Source organism: Phocoena phocoena, chromosome 4 (assembly GCF_963924675.1).
Source record: "Phocoena phocoena chromosome 4, mPhoPho1.1, whole genome shotgun sequence".
In the NCBI taxonomy this organism is placed as follows: Eukaryota; Metazoa; Chordata; class Mammalia; order Artiodactyla; family Phocoenidae; genus Phocoena; species Phocoena phocoena.
The window spans coordinates 8,564,201-8,587,897 of NC_089222.1; the positions used below are offsets into that span (position 1 = coordinate 8,564,201).

General features: G+C 40.2%; 1 pseudogene; it reads right to left on the reverse strand.

Moving 5' to 3' along the window:
* Positions 1-21,329: 21,329 nt before the first annotated feature.
* LOC136122615 (ATP synthase subunit a-like) lies at positions 21,330-21,984 on the reverse strand (annotated as a pseudogene).
* Positions 21,985-23,697: the final 1,713 nt, after the last annotated feature.

A 23,697-nucleotide genomic window follows, 5' to 3' on the forward strand; every position in this document is an offset into this window, starting at 1 on the left:
GCAGAAGACAGAACAGACTCTTGGCTGCATATGAACAATTTGTTCCAAAAAATCAGATTTAAATATTACCGTAGTGATAAAATGAAAATGTTTTCAACATCTGCCTTACTGAGACCCTGGCCTCTTAGGCTTCATCACGGCGATGGCCCCATGTCCTTTGATGAGGCTGTCAGAACTGGAGGGTTGGGGGGCATGTGGAGATGGCCCCTGCTTGGTGGTGGTGTTCCCATGTCATCACCTCAGAACCACAGTGAGCTGCCAACCGATGCCATCAGACTCATTGTAAGAATCCTGAATATCAAAAAAGACATCTTTTTCAGAATGGAGAGCAGCACAAGCCGTCCACAGGGAACAGAGCTGTAGGCAGCCTGACGTATTTTCAAGCTGAAAGCTGTGTAGTGCTTTTTCTTCCTTAAAAATAGGCCTTTGCTGTAAAATAAAATGCCACAATCAATCATTGGATTTCACCGTTATAACTTGTTCAGTTCCTTTAAATTAAGTTGTGGTTAAAACCTGAAACAGACACACTTTTAAAAAAAATAAAATGAAAGTATAAGATTGATGAGAAGAAGAAAGAAGTTGTGATTCTCCCTGCCCTTCCTACCCAACACTGATAACAGTGACAGTGCATTTTCAAGAAGTGATAAGGTGTGTTTTGTCACCTTAATATGCTCAAAAGACATCTTTTCACATCCTGTTTTCTGTGATGTGGTTATTTCTCACAAATTCTTGCCATAGGCTTTTTTTCCCCTTGAGAGTATATTATGAAACTGCTGCAATAAAAATATGTTTATCCAGAAATAGACACACAGACATAGAAAACAAACATATGGTTACCAAAGGGGAAAGTGTGGGTAGGGATGAGTTAGGAGTTTGGGATTTAGCAGATACACACTACTATACATAAAATAGATACAAAACAAGGTCCTACTGTATAGTACAGGGAGCTATACTCAATATCGTGTAAAAACCTATAATGGAAGATATATATATCTTCTGCTTGCATGATTTTATTGAAGGCTTCCTGCCCCTCATTTTCTCTAATCTCTTTTCCTGGACATGTTAGATGGATTGATCCTTTCATTTTTTTCTCTTTTCTCCCGTCTTTTTTATTTCTTTGTCCTTTTTCCTCTCTCTCTCTCTCATTCTCTCACACAGAGACACATACACATGCACGCACACACGCACACATCTTTGGCATTATCTTCCAACCCTTCTCTTGACTTCTTTATTTCTGATATCATGTTTTTCTTCCCTGAGGTTCCTTTCTTATTCCCTGAATGCTCCTTTTTGATAGCATCTCGTTCTCATTCCATGTATGCAGTGTATTCTGTGATCTCTGCGTATATTGGTGTATGTATATGTAAGAAGTTTTCTTCTCCTAGCAATCTAGGTTTTTTCTTTTTCAGTTTGTTCTTTTTTTCTATTTATTTGTTGTAGTCTCTGTCTTTTGGGTTATAGACTTTCCTCAGATGTTTGGCAATCCTTGTTTGCCAATTCTTATTTAAGAGTCAGAGATGAAAAAGCTGCTTTAGAAGCTCTGAGGACATATGTAGAGCTTGTAGACTGAGAACTGCGGTGTAGAATGATCCAGTTGGAAGTTTGTTGGGAAACTCTTAGTATCATAATCTCTGATTCTGCCTCATGGGCTGCTCGGATTCCAGCAAGAAGGAGCTTTGGTTTCCTGCCTGAGAGCCTGGTGAAGAAAGATTGGCTGCTTCTTCTTATTATTATTTTTTTTAATCGCTCAGCATAATTCTCTTGAGTTCCACAGAGTTGCAGTGTGTATCAACAGGTAATAGAAATGGACTCATAGAGTATGTAACCTTTAGAGATTGTCTTCTTTACCTCAGCATAATTCCTTTGTGCTCCACCAAAGTGGCTGCGTGTATTCATTTTTATTGCAGAGCAGTATTCTAGGGTATGGAGGAGCTGCCGTTTTAACCATTCACCCACTGAAGAACATTCGGATTGTTTCCAGCTTTTGGCTCTTATGAATAAAACTGCTGTGGACTTTAATGTGTAGGTTTCTGTGTGACCATAGATTTCATTTCCCTGCGAATGCTGAGCAATATGATTACTGGGTAATATGGTAAATGCATGTTTAGTTTCAAAAGAAACTACCAAATGGTTTTCCAGAGTGCAGTGCCATTTTGCACTTCTACCAGTAATGTACGGGTGATCTAGTTTCTCTGTATGTTCTCCAGAGTTTGGTATTTGCTCATGGTTAATTAGGCTGTTTGTTTTTCAGATTGTCCTTTGGTGTCTTATCTATGAATGATTAGATTAACCCAAGGTCACAAAGATTTTATCCTGTTTTCTTCTAGAAGTCTTTTTTTTTTTTAACATCTTTATTGGAGTATAATTGCTTTACAATGGTGTGTTAGTTTCTGCTTCATAACAAAGTAAATCAGCTATACGTATACATATATCCCCATATCTCTTCCCTCTTACGTCTCCCTCCCTCCCACCCTCCCAATCCCACCCCTCTAGGTGGTCACAAAGCACCAAGCTGATCTCCCTGTGCTATGCGGCTGCTTCCCACTAGCTATCTATTTAACATTTTTTAGTGTATATATGTCCATGCCACTCTCTCACTTTGTCCCAGCTTACCCTTCCCCTCCCCGTGTCCTCAAGTCCATCCTCTAGTAAGCCTGTGTCTTTATTCCGTCTTGCCCCTAGGTTCTTCATGACCTTTTTTTTTTTTTTAGATTCCATATATCTGTGTTAGTGTACAGTATTTGTTTTTCTCTTTCTGACTTACTTCACTGTGTATGACAGACTCTAGGTCCATCCACCTCACTACAAATAACTCAATTTCCTTTCTTTTTATGGCTGAGTACTATTCCATTGTATATAGGTGCCACATCTTCTTTATCCATTCATCTGTTGATGGGCACTTAGGTTGCTTCCATGTCCTGGCTATTGTAAACAGAGCTGCAGTGAACATTGTGGTACATGACTCTTTTTGAATTATGGTTTTCTCAGGGTATATGCCCAGTAGTGGGATCCCTGGGTCATATGGTAGTTCTATTTTTAGTTTTTTAAGGAATCTCCACACTGTTCTCCATAGTGGCTGTACCAATTCACATTCCCACCAGCAGTGCAAGAGGGTTCCCTTTTCTCCACACCCTCTCCAGCATTTATTGTTTGTAGATTTTTTGATGATAGCCATTCTGACTGGTGTGAGGTGATACCTCATTGTAGTTTTGATTTGCATTTCTCTAATGATTAATGATGTTGAGCATTCTTTCATGTGTTTGTTGGGAAGCTGTATATCTTCTTTGGAGAAATGTCTATTTAGGTCTTCTGCCCATTTTTGGATTGGGTTGTTTGTGTTTTGGATATTTAGCTGCATGAGCTGCCTGTAAATTTTAGAAATTAACCCATTGTCAGTTGCTTCATTTGCAAATATTTTTTCCCATTCTGAGTGTTGTCTTTTCATCTTGTTTATTGTTTCCTTTGCTGTGCAAAAGCTTTTAAGTTTCATTAGGTCCCATTTGTTTATTTTTGTTTTTATTTCCACTTTTCTAGGAGGTGAGTCAAAAAGGATCTTGCTGTGATTTATGTCATAAAGTGTTCTGCCTGTGTTTTCCTCTGAGAGTTTGATTGTGTCTGGCCTTACATTTAGGTCTTTAATCCATTTTGAGTTTATTTTTGTGTATAGTGTTAGGGAGTGTTCTAATTTCATTCTTTTACATTTAGCTGTCCAGTTTTCCCAGCACCACTTATTGAAGAGGCTGTCTTTTCTCCATTAATATTCTTGCCTCCTTTATCAAAGATAAAGTGACCATATGTGCCTGGGTTTATCTCTGGGCTTTCTATCCTGTTCCACTGATCTATATTTCTGTTTGTTATTGTTTTCTTTTGTTTGTTTTTCAGATTGTCCTTTGGTGTCTTATCTACAAATGATTAGCTTAACCCAAGGTCACAAAGATTTTATCCTGTTTTCTTCTAGAAGTTTTAGAGCTTTAGGTTTTATATCTAGGCCTTGGACCTATTTTGAGTTAATTTTTATATATAGTGTAATGCATGGATCAAGTTTCCTTTTTTTATAAGTAGATATTGAATTGCTTCAGCTTCATGTATTAAAAAAGCTATTCTTTCTCCATAGAATTGCTGCATCTGTCAAAAATCAATTGGCCATATTTTTGAGGGTGTGTTTCTGGACCGTCTATTCTGCTCTGTTGATCTCTGTATGGTTTTGCCAATTCCACAGCTTTATAGTGAGACTTGAAGTCAGGCTGTGTGAATCTTCCAACTTGCAGCTTCTTTTTAAAAATTATTTTGACAATTCTAGTTCCTTTACCCCTCCATATACATTTTACAATCAGCTTATCAACATCTACAAAAATCTTACAAAGATTTCGATTGGGATTGTAATGAGTAATGAATCTATAGGCCCATTGGGGAGAACTGACATCTTAACACTACTGAGTCTTCTAATCCACAAGCATGGTATAAAACTCCATTTACTAAGGTCGTTGATGATTTCTTTGATCAACGTTTTACCATTTTCAGCACATAGATCTTGAACGTATTTTGCTAGATTTATACCTAAGTATTTCATATTTGTGCTGCTATTATAAGTGGCTGTGCCAGATATCAGTTTGGTTTCCATATCCCAGGTGATATGTTTCAGCTCTTAATCCTCAGAGGCTAGGACATTGTCTAGCGTAGACTAAGAACTTAATAAATATCTGTTGACTATTGGTCTTGATGTTAGACAATTTGAGTTCTATTCCTGGCTCTAATCACTGTGACATCTTGGGTAAGACACACAATCTCCCTGAGCCTCATTTCATCCATCTGAAAATAATGCATTGCGGCGGGGGTGGGGGGGAGCTTCAAGATGGCAGAGGAGTAAGACGTGGAGATCACCTTCCTCCCCACAGATACATCAGAAATACATCTACACGTGGAACAACTCCTACAGAACACCTACTGAACGCTGGCAGAAGACCTCGGACCTCGCAAAAGACAAGAAACTCCCCACGTACCTGGGTAGGGCAAAAGAAAAAAGAAAAAACAGAGACAAAAGTATAGGGACAGGACCTGCACCAGTGGGAGGGAAGTGTGAAGGAGGAAAGGTTTCCACACACTAGAAGCCCCTTCTTGGCGGAGACTGCGGGTGGTGGAGGGTGTAAGCTTCGGAGCCGCGGAGGAGAGCGCAGCAACAGGGGTGCGGAGGGCAAAGTGGAGATATTTCTGCACATAGGATCGGTGCCGATCGGCACTCACCAGCCCGAGAGGCTTGTCTGCTCACCTGCCGGGACAGGAGGGGCTGGGAGCTGAGGCTCGGGCTTCGGTTGGAGTGCAGGGAGAGGACTGGAGTTGGCTGCGTGAACGCAGCCTGAAGGGGGCTAGTGCGCCACAGCTAGCTGGGAGGGAGTCCAGGAAAAAGTCTGGAGCTGCCAAGGAGGCAAGAGACTTTTTCTTGCCTCTGTGTTCCCTGGTGCGTGAGGAGAGGGGATTAAGAGCACTGCTTAAAGGAGCTCCAGAGATGGGCGTGAGCCATGGCTATCAGCGCGGACCCCAGAGATGGGCATGAGATGTTAAGGCTGCTGCTGCAGCTACCAAGAAGCCTGTGTGCAAGCACAGGTCACTATCCAAACCGCCCCTCCCGGGAGCCTGTGCAGCCCGCCACTGCCAGGGTCCCGTGATCCAGGGACAATTTCCCCAGGAGAACGCACGGTGTGCCACAGTCTGGTGCAAGGTCACGCCGGCCTCTGCTGCCCCAGGCTCGCTGCGAACTCCATACCTCTTCCCTTCCCGCAGCTTGAGTGAGCCAGAGCCCGTGAAGCAACTACTCCTTTAACCCTGTCCTGTCTGAGCAAAGAACAGATGCCCTCAGGCGACGTACACACAGCGATGGGTTCAAATACAAAGCTGAACCCCAGGAGCTGAGTGAACAAAGAAGAGAAAGGGAAATTTCTCCCATTAGCCTCAGGAGCAGGGGATTAAATCTCCACAATCAACTTGATGTACCTGCATCTGTGGAATACCTGAATAGAGAATGAATCATCCCAAATTGAGGACTTTGGGAGCAACGATATTCCCTTTTTCTCTTATGTGTATGCTTCTGTGTGTGATTTTGTCTGTATATCTTTGCTTTTACCATTTGTCCTAGGGTTCTCTCTGTCTCTTTTTTTTTTTTTTAGTATGGTTTTTAGCACTCGTTACCATTGGTGGATTTGTTTTTCAGTTTGGATACTCTCTTATTTCTTTATTTTTTTTATTCTTTAAAATTTTTTTGATAATCTATTTTTATTTTTTATTTTAACAACTTTATTTAGTTTTATTTTACTTCATTTTATCTTCTTCTTTGTTTTTTTCTTTTCTCCCTTTTATTCTGAACCATGTGGATGACAGGCTCTTGGTGCTCCAGCCAGGTGTCAGGGCTGTGCCTCTGTGGTGGGAGAGCCAACTTCAAGACACTGGTCCACAAGAGACCTCCCAGCTCCACGTAATATCAAATGGCAAAAATCTCCCAGCGATCTCCATCTCAACACCAACACCTAGCTTCACTCAACGACCAGCAAGCTACAGTGCTGGACACCCTATGCCAAACAACTAGCAAGACAGGAAAACAACACCATCCATTAGCAGAGAGGCTGCCTAAAATCATAATAAGTCCACAGACACCCCAAAACACACCACCAGACGTGGACCTGCCCACCACGAAGACAAGATCCAGCCTCATCCACCAGAACACAGGCACTAGTCCCCTCCACCAGGAAGCCTACACAACCACTGAACCAAGCTTACCCACTGGGGGCACACCAAAAACAATGGGAACTACGAACCTGCAGCCTGCGAAAAGGGCACCCCAAACACAGTAAGATAAGCAAAATGAGAAGACAGAGAAACACACAGCAGATGAAGGAGCAAGGCGAAAACCCACCAGACCTAACAAATGAAGTGGAAATAGGCAGTCTACCTGAAAAAGAATTCAGAATAATGATAGTAAAGATGATCCAAAATCTTGGAAATAGAATGGACAAAATACAAGAAACATTTAACAAGGACCTAGGAGAACTAAAGAGCAAACAAACAATGATGAACAACACAATAAATGAAATTAAAAATTCTCCAGCAGGGATCAATAGCAGAATAACTGAGGTGGAAGAATGGATACATGACCTGCAAGATAAAATATTGGAAATAACTACTGCAGAGCAAAATAAAGAAAAAGAATGAAAAGAATTGAGGACATTCTCAGAGACCTCTGGGACAACATTAAACACAGCAACATTTGAATTATAGGGATTCTAGAAGAAGAAGAGAAAAAGAAAGGGACTGAGAAAATATTTGAAGAGATTATAGTTGAAAATTTCCCTAATATGGGAAAGGAAATAGTTAAGTCCAGGAAGCACAGAGAGTCTCATAAGGGATAAATCCAAGGAGAAACACGCCAAGACATATATTAATCAAACTATCAAAAATTAAATACAAAAAAATTAAAAGAAGCAAGGGCAACACAACAAATAACACACAAGGGAATCCCCATAAGGTAAACAGCTGATCTTTCAGCAGAAACTCTGCAAGCCAGAAGGGAGTGGCATGACATATTTAAAGTGATGAAGGAGAAAAACCTACAACCAAGATTACCCAGCAAGGATCTCATTCAGATTTGATGGAGAAATTAAAACCTTTACGGACAAGCAAAAGCTGAGAGAGTTCAGCACCACTGAACATACATATCGAGAATTACCTTAACTGTAAATGGATTAAATGCTCCAACCAAAAGACGTAGACTTGCTGAATGGATACAAAAAGAAGATCTGTATATATGCTGTCTACAAGAGACCCACCTCAGACCTAGGGACACATACAGACTGAAAGTGAGGGGATGGAAAAAGATATTCCATGCAAATGGAAACCAAAAGAAAGCTGGAGTAGCAATTCTCATATCAGACAAAATAAACTTTAAAACAAAGACTATTACAAGAGACAAAGAAGGACATTACATAATGATCAAGGGATCAATCCAAGAAGAAGGTATAACAATTGTAAATATTTATGCACCTAACATAGGAGCACCTCAGTACATAAGGCAAATACTAACAGCCATAAAATGGGGAATTGACAGTAACACAATCATAGTAGGGGACTTTAACACCCCACTTTCACCAATGGACAGATCACCCAAAATGAAAATAAATAAGGAAACACAAGCTTTAATCGATACATTGAAGAAGATGGACTTAATTGATATTTATAGGACATTCCATACAAAAACAACAGAATACACATTCTCCTCAAGTGCTCATGAAACATTCTCCAGGGTAGATCATATCTTGGGTCACAAATCAAGCCTTGGTAAATTTAAGAAAACTGAAATTTTATCAAGTATCTTTTCCGACCACAATGCTATGAGACTAGATATCAATTACTGGAAAAAATCTGTAAAAAATACAAGCACATGGAGGCTAAACAATACACTAGTTAATAACCAAGAGATCACTGAAGAAATCAAAGAGGAAATCAAAAAATACCTAGGGACAAATGACAATGAAAACACAACAACCCAAAACCTTTGGGATGCAGCAAAATCAGTTCTAAGAGGGAAGTTTATAGCAATACAATCCTACCTTAAGAAACAAGAAACATCTCAAATAAACAACCTAACCTTACACCTAAAGCAATTAGAGAAAGAAGAACAAAACAACCCCAAAGTGAGCAGAAGGAAAGAAATCATAAAGATCAGATCAGAAGTAAATGAAAAAGAAATGAAGGAAACAATAGCAAAGATCAGTAAAACTAAAAGCTGGTTCTTTGAGAAGATGAAAATAAATCATTGAGTCTAGACGATATGCAAGCATTTTTGCATCCTACTTACCCTGTGAGTATAAGACTGAGCCAACTTGACATGAATTGCCAAAGCTCTTTCCCCTCCTACTATTCTGGATGACTTATCTGAGCTAAGCAGAAAAATTAGATGAAAAGTTAAAGTTACCACTCCACTTTACAAATGAATTGAATACTCTTCACATTAAATGTTTAAACCTTTAAAAATGAATATTTATTGGGATTAGTGGGGCACGATGGAAAGAGAAGAAAGTCATGGTGATACCTGCTCTTCCCTTCTCCATTTCACAGCCCTAGGAGTATAATTTAGGGTAGAATATTCTCATAATCTGGGCATCCCAGATGGATATGTCAGGCATTAAATGCTCTGATAATGATCACTCCTACGTAATCAACTTGATTTTATTTGGTACTCTTTCAAGTTATAAGAAATCAACAGCAGAAACTAACACACCATTGTAAAGCAGTTATACTCCAATAAAGATGTTAAAAAATTTTTACAAGGAATCAGGTTGGTCTTATGAAATCGTGCGAAGTAAAAAGTTATGACAACCAGAGCAATTCCACTTACCTTCTCTCCATCATCCATGTGAAATATTGCCTGTTTCATTCCTCACTGGCATCTCAGTCTCAGGTTGTACAGCAGAAGTGATTTGATTTTCATGGGCTATTTACTCCTAAGACTATTTCAGAGAAGTGGTGGCCTAATTTTTATGGGCTTAAATATTTTATCATACTTAGGGAGATAAAATTTGGTAAGGCTGGATTTTAATCACTCTTGTGGTCAGGTCTCACTGACCAGTACAAAAAGTCTTATCCTGGGCTTCCCTGGTGGCGCAGTGGTTGAGCGTCCGCCTGCCGATGCAGGGGACATGGGTTCGTGCCCCGGTCCCGGAGGATCCCGCATGCCACGGAGCGGCTGGGCCCGTGGGCCATGGCCGCTGAGCCTGCGCGTCCGGAGCCTGTGCTCCACAATGGGAGAGGCCACAACAGTGAGAGGCCCGCGTACCGCAAAAAAAAAAAAAAAAAAAAAAGTCTTATCCTTTCATGTATGCAAATTATTGCATTCTAAATTAAAATTTTGAGTACCACTGTCATCCTTTTCCAAAGTGAAGATAATTTTAATCAAATTTTTTTCTTTTTAGAAAAAAACTTAAAAAAGAACTTGTCGCATTCACTATTAGTATTCCTTCTCTACCTCTGCAGTTAGGATTGTATTTCTATAACTCAATGGAAACTTCTTGCAAAAGTTATCTATGGCTTCATTTTGGTCTTCCTTATTATAGACTTCTCTGAGTCACTTAAAGCCTTTGGCCACCATTTTTTCTTGGTATTTTCTCTTCCCTTGGCTTCCATAACACATCTTAAAATGTTTTTTTTGTTTTTTAACCTCTCTGGCTGTTTTTTTTTCTTTCTCCTTTACTCATTTTGCCTTGGAGTGGCTTTGAAGTTATGAAGAGGAGTGAGTGACCTGGAGGGATTGTTGACCAGAGACCAGTTGGAGGCAGGCAGGGAGCAGTCATGGCAGATGTCAGTAAGAACAAGTGACAAGTGAAGACCTCCCCAATGCTTTGGCAGTACATAGCCCTTCTCGGACTATGGGCACAAACACAGCAGAAGTATGAAAGGACCTGAGTTGACAGAGGTTAATTTCTCACACCTAGTAGGATGAGAGCTCAAAATAGAAATTAAATTCATTTGTAGAAATAAAATTATAGCTTGGCAAATCTCACTTTGTGGCCTGAGATTCAAGTTTACCAAAGACAGCAGTTTCAAATTGCTCTCTCTTTCATATGTTTTGACCCTGATAATATTATGAAGAAGACAAATCAATTATGGTTACTTTCCAGAGTTAAGTGACTTTCCCAATGTCCAGAAAATCCAATAGCAATAAGGCAGGAATTAGATTTCAGGGCCTCTGCTCCACAATGCCGTGCTCTTTCCATTAGACCACATAAACTTAGGGGTTAACTGGTTATTTAATAATAGCAGAAGGAATCTAATGATCTATTATCAGTGAGACTAATGCCGAGTGAGATCCAGAAGGAAAAAAGCTGTACTCAGTAGCATAGAAACTATGTTTATATGAAATACTTTTGAGTCAAACCAGTTGACCCAGCCATCAATAGAGCTGATTGCTATGCGATATGAACTGAGTCATCCTACTTTGTCATTTTCATGTGTAAGAATGATTGCTGCAGCTTTCAAAAAGAGGAATATTACACGTTGAAGTTAACCTCTTGTGCAGCTCTTTTCATTTTCCAGGTAAGAGAACAGAAGTCCAGAAAGGTTATGACTCTTGCAAGGTGACAAAACTGGTTACTGGCAGAAACAGACTCAGGACCCAGGTTTAAGATGGTGCATTTTCCCTAAAGCTATCTTACTTTGGGGAAACTGAAATGGTCAAGTTGTTTCTATTTTGGCTGAGCTACAGAGCCTGAAAGAAGTGCAAAGATATTCAAATCAGGTCAGATTTACTGTGTCCTGAGCTTCCTGGGCTAGATGTTCCTCCCTGTGTTCTGCTGCCCATTGTCAGAGCATTTCAGTAAGCCTATTAGAGGCTATTTGTGTTATTAACCTTTCCTTGGGCAATCTGAATATTTTTAGCTTCTGAAAGAAGAGGTTGTCCCAAAGAGCACTGGCTTAGGGTGTGGTGAGTGGTAAATATATTTTCAGTCTATTAGCTTTCAGTTTTCATTATCATTTTCAAATATGCAGTTCTCTGTAAAAGACTTGAAAGTCAAGACAATTTTTGCCAGCTCTATAAGGAGTCCAGGTATTAGATCCATAATGTGTTCTCCTGTGGGATGGCCATCTAAATTGCTGGACTTCCCACTTGCTCATTACTCTTTAATTTTTCTTCTTTTACTAATGCTTTTCATTACTTTATTTCAACCTCAATTGTTTCCCCTGTTTCTCCTCATCACCACCGCCCACAAATTGCATAGCGAGTGTACTTTGTTCCAAACAAGGATACTGTCTTAATTCATCAACCATGTGGTCAATTAATTAGCCTAAATCCTTGAACTCCTGTCAAGTCTTGCTGAGTTGGCAGGTTCTTCTCCATCCTTCCTTTTTTTTTTTTGTGGTACGCGGGCCTCTCACCACCGTGGCCTCTCCCGTTGCGGAGCACAGGCTCCAGACGCGCAGGCTCAGCGGCCATGGCTCACGGGCCCAGCCGCTCCGCGGCATGTGGGATATTCCCGGACCAGGGCACGAACCCGTGTCCCCTGCATCGGCAGGCGGACTCTCAACCACTGCGCCACCAGGGAAGCCCCTTCCTTTCCTTTTATGCTTTGTCTTTTTGACTGTGGTTTGGTTAAGTTCCAGTGATGAATAATGTGGTTTTGATGCAGGTTAGAGTGTTTTAAATCTGAGCGTATAGTCTTCTTCTGTGTCATACTAAAAAATGTGTTAACAACATTTAGTCTGTCTTTACCTAGTAATCTACATAATTTCCCAAGACTCAGTTTTAATTATTGAAGTGTTTTAGGGGGGGTGAATTTTGGCTGTTATTGCTGAATTTCAGGCACTTAACCCTAAATGAGGCTTGGTTCTAGTGAGTGAGGGGAGTTCAGACCATGTTTAGAAAATGGACCAGTCCCTCTGCAGTCATATATGTGAACAAATTGCATGAACTCTAAATTCTGTAAAATTAATCCGAATGAGTGTGGGGTCTTTCAGAAGGTCTGTATTACTTTCCTATGTCAGTTTACTCCCAAATACTCAAAAATAGAATATTCTGTGTCTTTTTATGATTCCAAGAGTAAGAATTAACCAAAAACTGTCTCCCTCAACTTCTGGATGGCTATGACTTCCTGAATATTTCTGATTTCATTTCCAGTGTAAACATCAGTACTATGATTAATATTTTTCCTCTGCAAAGGGCCTGCTTATCAACAACCAGTGAGACAGATTGCAAGTCTGAAAAATGTACTGTTAAAATAACGAAGGTTATTTGTTAACAACTTTAAAAGGTTTCAAATCCACCATAAAATCTTTGTCGGGAACCAAATGGGGATGGGCCTCAGTCTTGTAGCATATATTGTACAGATATCTTTTGACCTGGTGGAGACACATCAACAGGAAATTAATTTCCCACTTGAAGCTGAGAACGAAGTCATTTATTCTTACTTCTCATCCTTCGAAATAAATGGTCCTCTTGTTCATATTCTTATGTATGGACTTCCCACATCATCAGCTGTCTAATTTCATCCTTTTTGTAGTATACTTTTGGTTCTTTGCTTCATGAAAGGCAGGTCCATTGGAAGAACTTCGGTGGGGAGGTCAGGTCAGAGACCTAGTCACCTTTTTTTTTTTTAACTAATTTTATTATTTTTTAAATTATTTATTTATTTATTTTGGCTGTGCCAGGTCTTAGTTGCGGCACACAGGATCTTCGTTGGAGCATGCAACAATCTTTAGTTGGACCATGCGGACTTCTTTGTTGTGGCATGCGTGTGGGATCTAGTTCCCCAACCAGGGATCGAATCTGGGCCCCCTTCTTTGGGAGCTCGGAGTCTTACCCACTGGACCACCAGGGAAGTCCCTAATCACCTTTTTTTTTTTTATTATTAGAGTGTGCATATGGACAGGGAAGCCAAATCTAAAATCTCCGTGTGAATTCCTGGGAAATTTCTGAGGGAAGGAGCCAACAGCAAAATGATACTGTGCTTCTTTCTAATGAAAGCCTTCATTTCTTAATCTCTAGAAAGGACAGAAGTCATACCTTAGTTACCAACAACTTAGATGACTAGGTTTTCTACATTTTGGTAAGATGCAGCTTTACAGGTTGGGAAGAATATTTATTTGGGAATATAGAAATCTAGTTGGTCCTTAGATACATATTAGCTGTATGACATAAGACGAATTAATGCTCCAGGCCTTTAGATTAGATTACCTCAAAGTTTCCTTATAGCTATAATGTCCCATGACTATTCTACAAGAGTTGGGAGTATGGGGCCCAGGCAAGAGCATGATGCTTATACAACACCAAACCGAATAGGTTTGACCAAATAGGCTCAATAAACCTTCTGTGTGTCTAGATCATTCCCACCTCCTCCATCTAGTCCTATTTAGAGGAACAAGGTCTCAACAGGACCGTGTAAGTACCTGCAAAACAATTTGCATATGCTATTTAGAGTTCTCCTATTATCATGGTTTTAATTGGAAGGATTACTTCTTACTGAGTCATTCTTTTTGACTTCCAACAGTTGTATTTTTCAGTTCTGTTCCTTGAAACGTTTAATAAATGTTCTTCATAAAAAAGTTCTGTAATGAAGTAGATTTAACAAACACTGTATCATGTAGTCCTCTACCAATTCACTTTGTTCTTTGGATACTAAAAGTTCATTGATATCCTTCTGTAAAGATCCCTGCTTAATTTTATTTAACACACCATGGTAGGCAGAATACTTGTCTCCAAGTATGTCCATGTTCTAATCCCCAGAACCTGTTATTATGTTATGTTACATGGCAAGGGAGAATTAAGTTTACAGATGGAATTAAGGCTGCTAATCAGCTGACCTTGAGATGGGAAGATTATCCTGGATTATCTGAGTGGGGCTAATGTAATTAAAGTGTCTTTAAAAGTAGAAGATGAAATCAGAAGAGTCAGTTTCAGAGTCAGAGAAAGACTTGACTAGCTGTTGCTGGCCTTGAAGATGGAAGGGGGACTACTAGAAGCTAGAAAAGACAAGAAAATGACTCTACCCTAGATCCTCCAAAAGGAACACAGCCCCACTGACACTTTGATTTTAACCCAGAGAAACCCACTTTGGACTTCTGGCCACCAGAACTGTAAAATAATAAATATATGTTGTTTTAACCCACGAAGTTTGTAGTAGTTTGTTACAGCAGCCGTAAGATCCCAATACAGTATTTTCCAAAGTTATATGATCATGTTGTGTCTTGGGTCTTGTGTGCAAATTTGGGACAAAATCTGGGGGGAATGCTGGTCTCAGACCTTCATTCTTCTCTAGATTAGCCACATCCAACACAACTTCCTGTAATGATGGAAGTGTTTTATTTCTGTGCTGTTCAATAGGTAACCACAGCTACAGGTAACTACTGTTAGTTCTCAACCAAGGAGCTTCCTGGATATGAACTCGCCCCTGTACACGGAGGGCAAGCAGAGACTGAAGAAAGAGGGGAACACTCCACATTAATAAGCAAGGAAACTTACATCTGAGGCTTCTCTTGGGCATCACAAGAGAAGTAGATCTCCCTACCTGCTTGCCTACACCTTAAAAGTTTACACAGAGGCCTTAACTGGGTTCAGTTGCATATACGGTCCAGGTGGTCTCAGCAGCACCTTACTCTCTCAAGGCTTCATCCTTGGAACAGCTCCCCCTGTGGGAACAGTGGGCAGAATGTATTTTCCAAGGACAAGGGAGGGGGTCAGGAGCCTCCGACTGTTTGGGTCCAGCTCTCAGGTCAACCAGCGGTCACATCCTCTTGATGACCTCCTCCAATAGCTACTGAGCATCTGAACTGTGGCTGGTGAAACTGAGGAACTGAAATTTAAATTTTATTTTAATTTAAAATTTCAATAGGTACATGTGGCTAGTGGCTACCATATTGGACAACACAGCTTTATTTATTTATTTATTTTAAACATCTTTATTGGAGTGTAATTGCTTTACAATGGTGTGTCAGTTTCTGCTTTATAACAAAGTGAATCCGTTATACATATACATATATCCCCATATCTCCTCCCTCTTGTGTCTCCCTCCTATCTTCCCTATCCCACCCCTCCAGGTGGACACAAAGCACCGAGCTGATCTCCCTGTGCTATGCGGCTGCTTCCCACTAGCTATCTATTTTACATTTGGTAGTGTATATATGTCCATGCCACTCTCTCACTTCATCCCAGCTTACCCTTCCCCCTCCCCATGTTCTCAAGTTCATTCTCTACGTCTGCATCTTTATTCCTGCCCTGCCCCTAGGTTCTTCGGAACCACTTTTTTTTAGATTCCATATATATGTGTTAGCATACAGTATTTGTTTTTCCCCTTCTGACTTACTTCACTCTGTATGACAGTCTCTGGGTCCATCCACCTCGCTCCAAATAACTCAATTTCGTTTCTTTTTATGGCTGAGTAATATTCCGTCATATGTATGTGCCACATCTTCTTTATCCATTCATCTGTCGATGGATAGTTAGGTTGCTTCCATGTCCTGGCTATTGTAAATAAAGCTGCAGTGAACATTGTGGTATATGACTCTTTTTGAATTATGGTTTTCTCAGGGTACATGCCCAGTAGTGGGATTTCTGGGTCATATGGTAGTTCTATTTTTAGTTTTTTGAGGAACCTCCATACTGTTCTCCATACTGGCTGTATCAGTTTACATTTCCACCAACAGTGCAAGAGGGTTCCCTTTTTCCAAAGCCTCTCCAGCATTTATTGTTTGTAGATTTTTGGATGATGGCCATTCTGACTGGTGTGAGATGATATCTCATTGTAGTTTTGATTTGCATTTCTCTAAGGACTAGTGATGTTGAGCATCCTTTCATGTGTCTTTGCAATCTGTATATCTTCTTTGGAAAAATGTCTGTTGAGGTCTTCTGCCCATTTTTGGATTGGGTTGTTTGTTTTTTGGATATTTAGCTGCATGAGCTGCTTGTAAATTTTGAAGATTAATCCTTTGTCAGTTGCTTTGTTTGCAAATATTTTCTCCCATTCTGAGGGTTACCTTTTCGTCGTGTTTATGATTTCCTTTGCTGTGCAAAAGCTTTGAAGTTTCATTAGGTCCCATTTGTTTATTTTTGTTTTTATTTCCATTTCTCTAGGAGGTGGGTCAAAAAGGATCTTGCTGTGATTTATGTCATAGAGTGTTCTGCCTATGTTTTCCTCTAATAGTTTGATAGTGTCTGGCCTTACATTTAGGTCTTTAATCCATTTTGAATTTATTTTTGTGTATGGTGTTAGGGAGTGTTCTAATTTCATTCTTTTACATGTTGCTGTCCAGTTGACAACACAGCTTTAGATCAAAATTTGCAAATTCAGTTGCCAGCCAAGATATCTAAATATGAGAAGCTGATCAAATATAAACAAGACAACAGTGGAAGCATTATGATCAATGACACTGACTCTTTGGCCTCAGTGTTCCAGAGGTTGACAAGGATTAGTGGAGAATGGGAGGAAAATTGTCCTCAGAGGGTATACCTTGGCTCAAGGGACAGGGCTACCCTGCTCCTGAAGGTTATTGCAATGAGGGAACAAAGCTTATTTTCAGAAATAATTTTTCAAGAGAAGCTGAGAATTTGGATTCTTATCTTAACTACTCTGATTTCTAAAAGTTTCAGATAAAAGCAAGCATAGGTCTGGTGCATACCAACCTGTAGACTTCTAGTTTAGAAGCCCTGAAAACAAATGATGCAGAAATGTTTGCATTATTTTAACCCTGAGGCCCTGGCCTAAGGAAGAGGTGTATATTAGCATTCAAGTTAGGGCTGTTGAGTATGGTTGTATAGATTGCACTGCCCAAGAACACACATACCATGAGTCCCCATTGACATGGTCCACATGAAGGATGTATATGTTTTATTCAGATAGTTTTTTGGCAGATAACAGTAAAGTATTTTGTTCTTAGAAAGCCAGCACATTATGACAACTTTTCAATAGATGGAAGTAAATTGCCTTGAAGAAATTGTTTTTTGCTTGTTTTTTACATACTGTCTGGGCTAATGGCAACTCTGATGAGGAGAAGTATGAGTTCAAAGGAGAATATGTAAGAAGGCCGAAAATCAGATACAATTCAGCTTTATGAGCCCATTGTTTATAAACTCTAAACTACTTTTTTTGCACATTTATTAAGAGGACAGGTCTGTATCTTTCCCCAAAGGGTGCCAGACCACTGATACTAGCCGGGTATTCCTACTATGTTCCTCTTCTCAGAGAGCACTTGACTTTGCCCATGACTGCTCTTCACTGCAGTGGCTTATGTAATTGATTTATCTTCAGTCCCAGGGCCTGCCAACACAGAACCCTCACAGAGAAGCTGCTCAGTAGATTCTTGTTGAAGGAATATTCTTTCTCTCATATTCCAACTACAGGTGTCTTTTTTCTTTCTACTTCTACATGTTTTTTTCCCTCTCAACCCCCCTCTCTTTTTGCCTCTCTTTGACCTTGTTTGCCTCTGAGTCTTTCTCAGTCTCTTTCTTTCTTCCTTCATCTATCTTTCCTCACTCCTCCTCTCACAGCATCTCCTCGTCCCTTGTGAATTGCTTCCATTTCCCTCTTTCACTTTTTTCTCACTTTTTACTCTGCTCACTATTTCTAGCTCTACCCTTGATTGTCTGTTCCCCCCACTGGAGCTTTCGAATCCACAAAATTGAGACAGCAAGAGGTGTGACACATTAATCTTAATTTTCCAATTGTTTCTTTGTCGGATGCTTTCAGGATTTTCCTCTTTCCAAGGTGTGGATCCAGGTTGGAGAATGAGTGGCAGGTGCTTCCAAATACAGAAACCTTTCTCAAAGCACCAAGGTAAGGCCATTAAAAAAGTTACTGACGGGCTTCCCTGGTGGCGCAGTGGTTGAGAGTCCGCCTGCCGATGCAGGGGATGCGGGTTCTTGCCCCGGTCCGGGAAGATCCCACATGCCGCGGAGCGGCTGGGCCCGTGAGTCATGGCCGCTGAGCCTGCGCGTCTGGAGCCTGTGCTCCGCAACGGGAAAGGCCACAACAGAGAGAGGCCCACGTACGGCAAAAAAAAAAAAAAAAAAAAAAAAGTTACTGACCTTCAGCCTCAGGAGACTCTGGTGGCAGCTTGCCTCTTCTTATTCTTTCTCTTTTTAATATTAGGAAACAAGCTAGTTTCATCAAGGTGGAATTTCCTGCTGCAGATTAGAGTCAAACAGCTGCTTATTTTAGTTTCCATGGAGTCCACTCTTCTTGGGTCAGAAGAAGCTTCGGGGGAGATGAGTCTGGCTGTAACATCCCACCAGCCCAGCCAGAGAAAACAGTAGGGATGAGGATGTGTAAATGAGGAAATAAAGCTGGCTATGCCTTGCTTGCTTTCAGCCTTGCTTTCAGATTCTCAGCAGTGAGGAAGCTGCCCTACCTGACACAACCTACTTTGCTTTGAATTATTCTGGACCGGGTTGCATGGACCAGCCACAGGCGTTCAAGGGAAAGGCTTACTTAGTTTCTCTTCAGGCTGCTCAAAAATTTAGAATGTTTTAGAAGCAAATGTTCTTCATTCTCAATTAGACACCCATCATTCTGTCATCATATTTATGCTTGGGCTCAGATGTATGGCTGGCAGTGCCGACAATAATTGAAAGGTCCCAGAGTCCCCTTTCTCTGGTGAGGTAGGTGCAAATCAGCTACTCATAGCAACTGAACTTGGAAGAAAATGTGTTTGCAGGAGGTACCAAGGTCTTTTCCTGTTTTGTAAATTACAAAAGGAACTCGTTCTGGGCCATCTAGGGGACATCTTGTTTAAATCATGATTGAGTATGCAAGAGGGTCTTTCATCTGATCACTGCCTCAAGTTGGCCTCAATGCTTTCCTTGTAACCAGCCAAACGACTTCTTTCTTTGGTTAATCAAAACTCTTGCCTTGAAAAGTTACATGCATCCCAATGTTCATAGCAGCACTATTTACAGTAGTCAAGACATGAAAGCAACCTAAATGTCCACTGACAGATGAATGGATAAAGAAGATGTGGTATGTGTGTGTATACACACACACACACACACACACACAGTGGAATATTACTCAGCTGTAAAAAAAAGAATGAAAAATGCCATTTGCAGCAACATGTATGGATCTAGAGATTATCATATTAAGCGAAATAAGTCAGAGAAAGACAAATATCATATGATATCACTTATATGTGGAATCTAAAACAATGATACAAATGAACTTATTTACAAAACAAATAGACTCACAGACATAGAAAACAAACTTATGGTTACCAAAGGGGAAAGGGGAGGGGGATAAATTAGGAGTTGGGGATTAACAGATACGCACTACTATATATAGAGTAGAAAAACAGCAAGGTCCTACTGTATAGCACAGGAAACTATATTCATTATCTTACAGTAACCTATAATGGCAAAGAATCTGAAAAAGACTATATATTATGTTATATTTATAAAACGGAACCGTTTTACTCGATACCTGAAACTAATACAATGTTGTAAATCAACTGTACTTCAAAAAAAAAAAAAGTGTATGCACGCACACACACGCACGCACACACACACACAAAACTCTTGCCTTGCCTTACATTTGACTTAGTAAAGCTGGAGATTTGGGAGGTAAACACATATGCTGTCCCTCACTCCTTCTGCCTCAGCCCTGCTGGCCTTTTTTATTCCCTTGAATTCCCCACATCCCACATTTCTTCCTGCCACTGCTGTCTTTTTTTTTTTCTTTTCTTTTCCTGAATGCTCCTTCTTATTGTCTTTCTACTTCCCTTCTGCTCAGCTCTCAGCTCTCCCCAGGGGTTGCTCCCTCAGAGAAACCTTCACTGACTTCCTGTCTACTAGAGCATGACAATAGCCTTCCAAATATAGGACTTCACATGATATAAGCTCTCCTTCATAGATTTGTCCAGGTTGTGATTCAATATTTCCTTCCATTATCACTTGTTTAATGTCTGTCTCCCTTACTAGACTGTATGCTCCCCAGATACAGGGGCTGGTTTTTGTTACTTTGCATCTGCAGTGTTTGGCAGTGAACTTAACACATGGTGAGCACTGAATAAATATTTGTTGAGCGAATAAATGGATGAATGAACTATAGCACTGCAATGTCATCATAATGAATCACCTTAGCCACGATCCTGGTTTGTTATCATTTAGTAACTGCAGGGAACAACTTAGCAAGTAGGTACAGGCCAATAGGACCCAGAGAGAGAGAAATATTTCTGGTGGGGTAGGGATACTCCCAAGGGCCATAAGAAGCAACCCTGAGAGGATAAGGAAAAGGGAGAGGGTCAAAGGAAAAAAGTGCAGTGGTTCTGGTGAAACCAATTGAATTCCTCCCCACTGATAGGATTAGTTATAGTTAGCTGCCACTGGTTGAGAGCTTCTAAGCACCAAGAATCACTGCATATCTGATATGGATTTTGAGAAGGAAGCAATTATAGCAGCTTGGAGGGCAAACCTCCAGGAAAGAGGCTCACAGAGGCAGTGAAAATGGATCAAGTGTGGTGTGAGGATGGATCAGGGCTATCTGACCACACTCAACATTTCCTACATTCTGTATGCAAGAGCTACCAAGTGTGGATAAAACCTATTAGAGATTGCAGTGGGAGACTGATGCAAAATCACAGTGAAATTGGAAAATATTCATAGTGACAGCATTGGGGTCAAGTATCCGGGGGCAGCAAGAATGTCCCGTGGTTGTGGCCACAATAACAGCATCCTAATCAGAGTTTTCGTGTAATAAAGTATTGGACTGAGAGGAGAGGCCCTTGGTTCTTAGCTGTTTTCTGAGTCTGCTTTTTCAGTCTTCCTGCTGGGGCTGGGATTTACTATTACATGATATGTATGGGTTTTTGGGTCATTGTGCGTTATGTGAGAAGTGACTTATTAATAAGGTGAACATGAAAGCTTGAATAAGGAATACTGCAACTTTAAGAACGCTAAGTAGAATAAGAATAATAAATGCAATGAGGGCTGTGGTAATACTAATGCTTATTAGGGCCAGGGTTGCTCCTCTGATTAGATGGATTAATAGGTGACCATCTGTAATCTTAGCTGTTAGCCATATGGCCAGGACTATTGATTGAATAAGTAAGCTAATAGTTTCAATAATTACTGGTATGGGGATAAGGGGAATTGGTGTTCCTTGTGGTAAAGTGGGCCAGAGATGCTTTTGTTTTATGGTGGAAGCCGGTGATTACAACTCCTGCTCATAAAGGAATTGCTATAACTAAATTTCTTGAAAGTTGTTTCGTGGGCATAAATGAGTGTGGTAAGAGACCTAGCAAGTTTGTTGAGCCAATAAATAAGATTACTGACATGAGATTTAGTGTTCAAGTTTGTCCTTTATAGTTGTGGATAGCCATTATCTGTTTTGATGTGAGTTGAACTCGTCACTGTTGAATAGAGATTGTGCAGTTATAAAACATTTGGTTGTGTGTGGGCAATAGAAAGCTTGGAAATATAATGACTAAAATGGCAATAGGTAATCTTATTATAGTTGGGGTGATGAAAGAGGCAATTTTTTATTCATTTTGTTTCTCAAGGGGCAGAGTGTTTTGGTGTTTTAGTTGATTTTAGTTTTAGAACTGAAGGATATGTATATTTTGAAATTTTTCAGTTGAGATACAATAAATAGAACTAGAATTATTGATATAATAGTGATAAATCACGTTGATGTATCTAGTTGTGGCATGTTACTAAGGGGAGGTTTTAACTCCCAGTCTTTAACTTAAAAGGTTAATAATACTCAGCTTCTTAATGAACTTATAGTATGGATGCAGATCATTTCTCAAAGCATTTTAGAAGGTTATTAGGTAACCTTCCTGTTAACCTCCCAGTAAATTATTTTTCTATTTACCCAGAATCAATCCCTATTGCTTACAAGCAGGAAATGTTGGACTGCCATATGAAATGTGACAGAAAATGCCAGGAAAAGTCTCTCTCTGGTGTACTTTCTGAACAAACACCAGTGAAACCAAATGCCATGTCCTGCCATGGCCAGAGGTGGGAAGGTGTGGGTGCTCTTGGCAGATCAGCAAAGCCTCAGCAACCAGAGATTCCAGAACGAGCCCTTTGTGGTGCAGGGTTTCCTCTGTGGGATGATAGTTCTCACGGATGTGCGTCTTCTTGAGACCTACCTTTCTGCTAGATTGCCGGAGCCCCCAGACTTCTGGTTCCCAGAGCTGAAAAGGATAATCTAATTCAGTGGTTTTCACATGGGGCATTTTTACCCCCTAGGTGACATTTGACAATGCCAAGAGATGTTTTTGATGTCACACTTGAGGAGAGGGTTGTTAGTGAGTAGAGGCCAAAGATGCTGCCAAACATCCCACAAGGCACAGGAAAGCCCCCCAGCCCAAAACAAAGAAGTATCTAGCCAAAATGTCAATGCGTCACTGTTGAGAAATCCTGATCTAAATAATGTGTCTGAGAATCCCTTGTTTCTCAGGAGTCTCGTATTGGAAAATATCTTGTATTGGAAAAATGTTAGCTTCATATTTTGAGGTAGTGTGTAGAACTGCATAGTCCAGTGGAGTATTGATTATCTATATATAGCTATTGAGCACTTGAGATATGACTAGTCTGAATTGAGGTGTGCATGTGTAAAACACACATTAGAGATTTTGGATATAAGCTATCCTGCTCATATGGAAAAGAACAGAAGCTAAAAGAAATAATTTTTCATTTATTCTTTAATTCCTCCATCCAATAGACATTTTTGAACATGTGCTATATGCTAATCATTGGGCATATTAAACATAAGTACCACTTCCTTTGTGAAGAGCTCATAATCTATTGAAGAAGTCAAAGAGTTAAGGAAAGGGATTGCAGAAAAGTGTGTACGTTAGTGTTTGTATAGAGGAAAGCGTGATTAGCTGCCTAGATGAGCCAGGGACCATGCCTGTAGGGAGGTGATGAAGTTTTATTGGGATCTGTTCTTCCATACCTTTGAGGATATATAGTTCCCTCTTCTGCCTCTTACCAACTGGAATGTTAGTCTTCACCTCTCTACCAGCCAACATCCTTCCTGTCTTGAGCTGAATAACTGAGCCCTAGATAGACCACTGTAGCTCAAAGACATCCTTTGTGATTTTGAACTTTTAACAGTCTTGATTTGTTGCTCCCCATAGGTACTTGATAAGGTAGTTCTTGCCAGGGCTCTCTTGTTCTATTGTAAACTACACGAAGCACAGAAACAGAAGTACACAAATGTGTTTGTTGAA